The following is a 6,565-nucleotide window of genomic DNA, read 5'->3' as shown; positions in this document are numbered from 1 at the left end:
AAAAGAAAATATGTTCTACGGGATTACAGTGATGCTGATGCAAAAAGGATAAGGAAACGTTTCATATCATATCCGATTCCTCATAAAGCTAAAGAAGTTAATTTTAAAATATTAAATGATATTTATCCTTCTAACCACTTTTTGCATATAAGATTTATAGGGACAATAATTTGTGTGTATTTTGTGAGAATGACATCGAAACAGTGGAACATATCTTCTTTGATTGTGAACACATTTCAGAATTTTGGTGCGCTGTACAAAGCTGGTTATTATCCAAAAACATTACACTGTGTCCTTTTAATTGGATGTCAGTTAAAGTTGGAATTTTGTTACAGGAAAAGAATTTGGACTTTTTGGTTAACAATTTAATTTCTCTTGCAAAACATTTTATTCATAGATGCAGATACCTCAAGGTGAAGCCTCACATCAATAGTTGGAAGAATGATCTCAAATTGTACAAAAAAATCATTGTATTTCATGACTAACAGAACTGCCCAGAGACTATTTTCTTTACTGGACCAGTACCTTCTTTTGGACTTAATTCCTCACTTATTATTATTATTATTTATTTTTCTTTTTTTTTGTTTACTGTTGTTCAACTGCGAAGTGTATAGTTTGTGACAAAGTGTGCCTTAATTGTTTGTAATTTTGAATGAGTAATAAAAAATAAAAATAAAAATAAATTAAAAAAAAAAAAAGTAAGGGGCTTTCTGACTCGCTATCAAGTGTAGAGTTGGAATTTGACGTCCCCGACTACACAAGCAGTCTTCAGACGAAGATATTTCAGCCCAGGAATGTATCCAGCTGTATCGGTTTGAGCCTTTTCTTAATGAAGGTGCTGGTGCAACCCTGTCCGGTCGTCTGCGTTACAATGAAGGTGGCTGTGACCAGTTTCAAACTGCCGAGGTAGAGGACGACGTCGGCAGGCTCCAGAACACAGAATGGTAAATCTTACTCTTCATTTTAAAAGGAAATTATGGACAAACAATGCTGTTTATATTTTTGTATGGGTGAAATAGCTTTGTGGCCAAAATGTAGCTTGGTTTAGTCCAATACGCTCAAATTATTATGCTTGTTATAGTAAAAAGCTAATTTATATTGGTAGTAGCAAAATAGAACTTATCCATCTTAAAATGCAAACCATAAACTAAATGCTGCTTACTCGCTGTCGTAAGAAGTGAAGCCACCACTGCCCCTTTTAGATTGGCACATGCCAACCACTGTGAGACTCAATTCGCAATGGAAAAAGTTTACAACATGCATTTTGGAAATTAGATTTACCTCATACCAGTCAGATGCATGACACTTTTTTTCTCCTAAAGTGCTTGAAATACATAATCCAAGTAATTTTCAAATAATGAACAAATTCTTTGTAAATGTTATAAATGGCTGGGGTAAAAAAAAAAAAAAAAAGTTGCTTGTGCTTTGCAGGTGTTCCTGTGGTAACTGTGAAGCAATGGCAGCAGTGAAGGAGAGCGTTTGCTGTCAGAGTCCGGAGCGCAGCAGAACCAGTGCATCACCCATCACTGGACGTTCAAAGCGGTGTGCCTCAGTGTGGAAGTCTTGTAGACCGCTTACCGATTCCTTCTTGTGTAGTGTCAGTAAAAAGGAGAACATTTCCATCGAATGACTACAAAGGATACCACGAAATATGATATAAATAAATGCAGTTATACAAAAGAAATACATGCCTTTTTCTTTTCATCCAAATTATAAATGAACAAATAGAGAACAATCAACTATGCCTATAAATTTACAATTTTATTTTACAAATGTACAAATTGCCTCTTGCGAGTCGTCAGTCAAACTATCCAGTGATTCATCTCCCACAAAAATAAAAAATAAAAAAAAATATCGAAAGGCAGTAGCTCATTGCGCTTCCTACAACTGGTCACAAAATCCAATATCCGAGTCTGAAATTGTCATGTCTAAAACTATTACTCCACTGAAAAAGTTAACGGTAAGTAAAGTGTGAATTGGATGACCGCACAGCCTCTGCCTAGTCTGGCTTCTGAAAGTCTGCACACAGTGGTCGGCGTTCATTCTGCATTTCCTGGTCCAGCGGCAGCTTTCAAGGAGTGTGTTCTCATCCAGATTGGCCCCCTGACAGATGGTCTCCTGACAGATGGTCTCCACAATCTTCTTAAGATCCTCCACATATTCTGTATTCTGTACATAATAATATACCCATTGAATTATTTAATCGTGTTGTACATATATGCAAAATAATTAGAATTTACTTTCATTTCTATTTCTACTTTTTCCCACTATGTTGTGATTAGATTGAATTCTAATTGTGGATGTTGATATTTCAAATAAAAAATACATATGAAATGTTGGCTGCCCCAGGACTTTGCGCACAATACAGGACCGTCTCGGAAAATTAGAATATTATGGCTTTTTTTTTTTTTTTTTTTTTTTTTTTTACTTGGTCTGAGGAAATATTCTAATATTTTGAGATAGGATATTTGAGCTGTAAACCATAATCAGAAATATTAAAACAATAAAAGGCTTGCAATATTTCAGTTGATTTGTAATGAATCCAGGTAATATTTACACCTATACAGCCATTTTATTCTTTGAAAAATGCACAATACATTTGTAAATTACATGTACATGACAAATTTGAACACTAGGTGGGGTGAGTAATTTGTTTTCCCATAAATTGGTGTGTTATCAATCATATATATTGTACAATAAATGTACTCACATTTTGGATGCAAACACCAGATACATCACCCAAATCATCTTCCAAACATGTCGCCTGTGTAGCAGTTTCATTCGACTCATACTCACTCCATAAGCATCTCATCCACCATCTGAAACAAAGTTTGAGCTGTTGTTAACTTCAACACATATGCACAGCACAATACATAATACAAAATAAAATAGACAACAAATTGAAAGCTAGCAGTTCCTCATTAGAAATTGGTACCTTTTCATTGACTGTATATTAATTTGGCAGTGGTTATTTTTGCCATGAGCTGCTAAAATAAGTGCTGTTAACTTTCTAGATTGTAGTTCTTACCCCACATTACAGCCAAGTGACAGCTTCAAGGGCCGGGAGCGGGTCAAACGAGTCTTCCTCGAAATGTGCGCTGTACAACATTGACGTTGGAGTCAGGTGTCCATTTATCTCTCGTCTGTTGTACTTGCTTTGTCCATTTTTCGCCAAGAGCTGCATCTTGAGGGAACTGAAAAAGGCTCACGCCACCCTCCCTTCGATTACAACAAAATCCGGCCACGCAACGAGACGGCATTGTAGAAATTCAGTTGATGATAAAACACACAGCAGTCAAAAGCTTGCAGTGGCAAAGCAAAGACGCTGACTTCCGTTCTTCCGCTGATGTAATATCCGATTCGGCCGCTGGAGCGCGCCAAATGGCCAGATTTTGCGTGGGTAAGTTAAAAATAAGGAAATACTCTTTTAATATGTTTTGACTCGACGAGCCACTCATTTTGTCGTGTGTATTATATCGTTCCAAACAACATATTAAAAAATGTCCTGAGCTGTCCCATACACTTTAAATATTAACATACAATGTCAAGTTTGGGATTTTTTGGAGCATGTACCGGGGAGTTATTAAGCATATCCTTTTTCATTTGAAAACATGTTTACAATTTTTGTAAAAACACCGTAAGTGGGGTATTTTTTTGTTATGCCTCAAGGGCTAGGTGGCGCTGCATATATAACTGAATATTGTCATAGAGGCCTTCAGGCCTTGACTATAAACATACATGTCAAGTTTGGGATTTTTTTGGAGCATGTACCCCGGGCAGTTATTAACAAATTTAAAACATATCATGTTTCTACTAAGTACTGTCTCAAATGTCCAGTTTTGATACTGTAAATGTATAGGATCGTATGCCGAGAAATGCTTCTTGGATGTAATAATATGGTGACCTCATGACTTCAAAATGTATTTATACAGATTGTCATGATTGGGTTTTGGTGCATGGCAGGTCTTTGTTTTCTTCATCTTGGCAGGTCAGGCGGGTGTGGCTGGCAGCTGATGGGACATACCTGGGCTCTATCAGATAATCAACTGTCCTGGATAAGAAGCCTGGTCTTCACCCAGGCTGGTGCCAGAGAATTCCATCCCATGTGTTAGTGTTGCACAGCATTTTTGTCTAGTGTGAATAGTTTTTGCATTTTGCCTTATGTGACCGAGAAGCCTTTTTAACCTGTTTTGCCCTGGATCTTTGTTTTTTGGTTATAGTCTTCTTTGCCAAGATCCTGCAGCCAGCCCACCCTCTCCCTGCCTGATTGCCTGCCTCCTGAGTTTTTTTGTTTTGTTTTGGGATTTTTCCAGACCTCAGCAAAATAAACTGTTTTCTACTACTTGTTGCCTCTGCATTCTGGGGTCCAACCTCAGACAATCCATAACACAGATCAGTGATCCCAGGCAGGTGGTGTCTAAAAAAAATTTCTGATTATTTTTATTTTTAAACTATTTTGGAAATTTTGTTTATTAGACTTTGAGCCACATTTCCACATTATAAAAACCAATATGTATAACATATCAGTAATATTGTATAGTTTTATTGTAATATGTTTAAGAAATTTGTAAATAAATCAAATGTATATTGGTTTCACATTCAAATGTTTGTGATGGTTGGATGTTTGAAAAAAAAAAAATGCATTTATATTTAAATAGGATAGTTTGGTTGATGTTATCCAGTAGTAAAATAAGCATCACATTGGTTTTACTGAAACCAAATTAAAAGGTCCAAAAACACATGATGTGAATCGTCATAACATCCTGGAACTACATCAAGGTAAGGATCGCAGGTTAAACTTGGTCTTTATTTTTATTTTTATTTTTTTTTTTAAGACAACCTGATGATTTATCCCCCACCTGCTGCCCAGTGCCAGCTGAGATAGGCGCCAGCACCCCCGCGACCCTTGTGAGGAATAAGCGTTCAAGAAAATGGATGGAACCTGATTTAACATTAATTTTTGACAGCTTTACTTTTAATATTGGTTCGTTGTGAATAATATATGTTTGACAGACATTTATATGTCTAATGGAGTTTAACTTTGGTATAAAAGTGAACATATAGCAAACGTCTACATTATATTACACGAGAGGTCTAGGCGTAGATGTCTAATAGACGTCTAACTTAGACGTCTAAAAAAACTTTCATTTTTAGATCATTTGTAGACCTTTTTTAGCCGTCTAAAAGACGTCTAAGCTTAGACGTCTAATAGACGTCTAGATGTAGACGTCTAAAAAACTTTCACTTTTAGACCATTTGTAGACCGTTTTTAGCCTAGACCTCTATTAGATGTCTTTTAGACCAAAAATTGCTGGGTGGGTTGGTATCGTATCGATACCAAAATTTGCAGTAACGCAAAGCACGAGCAGCTGGATCGTTCGGTCTTGGTGCGTTTATGCATCTCTACTTGAGGTGGGAGTCAGAAGCATCTCGTCGTTGGATTCCAAAACGTATGATGGTGTATGGCGAAATGTTTGTCGATTGATATGAGATGTTTAAAGTTGTTTTCAATGTGGTGTCTTTTTAGTAGTTCCTTCTAAACAGCAGTGAAATTCAGTCAACATGCAGTTTGTCAGAATTCTTTTTTTTTTTTTTTACTGTTGCAAAAAATATATACTGATTTGATTGTTGTTTAGCTGAGTAAACATTTGACATTATACTGTGATATTCAAATTTACAACCTGCTCTCAAGTCCATCCATCGTTTCAACATTTACGAGGATAACCTGAAGGCAGCACTCGTCCAAACAAGTAACTGACCCGGATGTGAACACTCCTGAAAGAGGAAAGAAGTTGTGTTTTTTTTTCCCACCACTAAATCCATCTTTCCTTCCATTGGGAAAAACAAAACTGTTTTATAGGCTTAATTGCTTTATTTTCAACAACAACAACAACAAATAAATTAAACAATCCAAACGTGCTCCTACACTGTAAAAAGCAAAAAATGCTGTTTTTACGGTAAAATAGCAGCAGCTGTGGTTTCCGAAAGTGTACCGTTAAAATTACGGTAATACTGTAATGCTGGCGAAAGAACCAGACCAAGTGTGTCGCTAACGGCTCGCTTTAATCAACTGATTTTAGCACAAAACAGCAGGCTCAAGAACAATAACTTAACAGCCAATAGAGCATAGCTTCATAAAACAAAACACAGTGATGCCTTCCGGGCCCGTCCAGCCCATCGGAAATTACTATACCCACACCCCACCCCTATAGGTCGCTACACTGCCCCCTCCTTTAACAAAAACCTCGTCCCGAGGGGTCACAAAAAAAAGTCTCTAAGGTGGCCTGGCAGCCTCCTTTGTCTTTGGGGCCACTCTGAGGCCTGCAGGCTTGGAACAGCCTGTGTAGCAACAGGCACTGAGTCTTCAAGTGTCACTTGTCCTGGAGGTGTTATTCGCATCCCGCTGGACCCGTGTCCGAGACCCAGGGAGCTGCTGTGGACGAGCATTCCCTCCATCAGGGGCCAGTCTGTCCCTGTGGAGTGCTACTCATCTACCACTAGGTGGCAGCTGTACCATATAAACCACCTCTCCCACTTTCTCCAACACTTCACAAGGTCCCACCCA

The 6,565-nt window shown here is 37.7% G+C and overlaps 1 long non-coding RNA gene across 1 annotated transcript; it reads right to left on the bottom strand.

Moving 5' to 3' along the window:
- Positions 1-1,791: 1,791 nt before the first annotated feature.
- Positions 1,792-3,284, bottom strand: LOC144003068 (uncharacterized). Its single transcript, XR_013278882.1, has 3 exons — positions 3,029-3,284; positions 2,711-2,819; positions 1,792-2,169 (listed from the first exon to the last, which is right to left on the bottom strand). It is a non-coding gene; the product is annotated as an uncharacterized LOC144003068 (long non-coding RNA).
- Positions 3,285-6,565: the final 3,281 nt, after the last annotated feature.

Source organism: Festucalex cinctus, chromosome 16 (assembly GCF_051991245.1).
Source record: "Festucalex cinctus isolate MCC-2025b chromosome 16, RoL_Fcin_1.0, whole genome shotgun sequence".
Classification (NCBI taxonomy): Eukaryota; Metazoa; Chordata; class Actinopteri; order Syngnathiformes; family Syngnathidae; genus Festucalex; species Festucalex cinctus.
The sequence above is the reverse complement of the archived record's forward strand: the minus strand, read 5'-3'. Positions and strand labels throughout refer to the sequence as shown.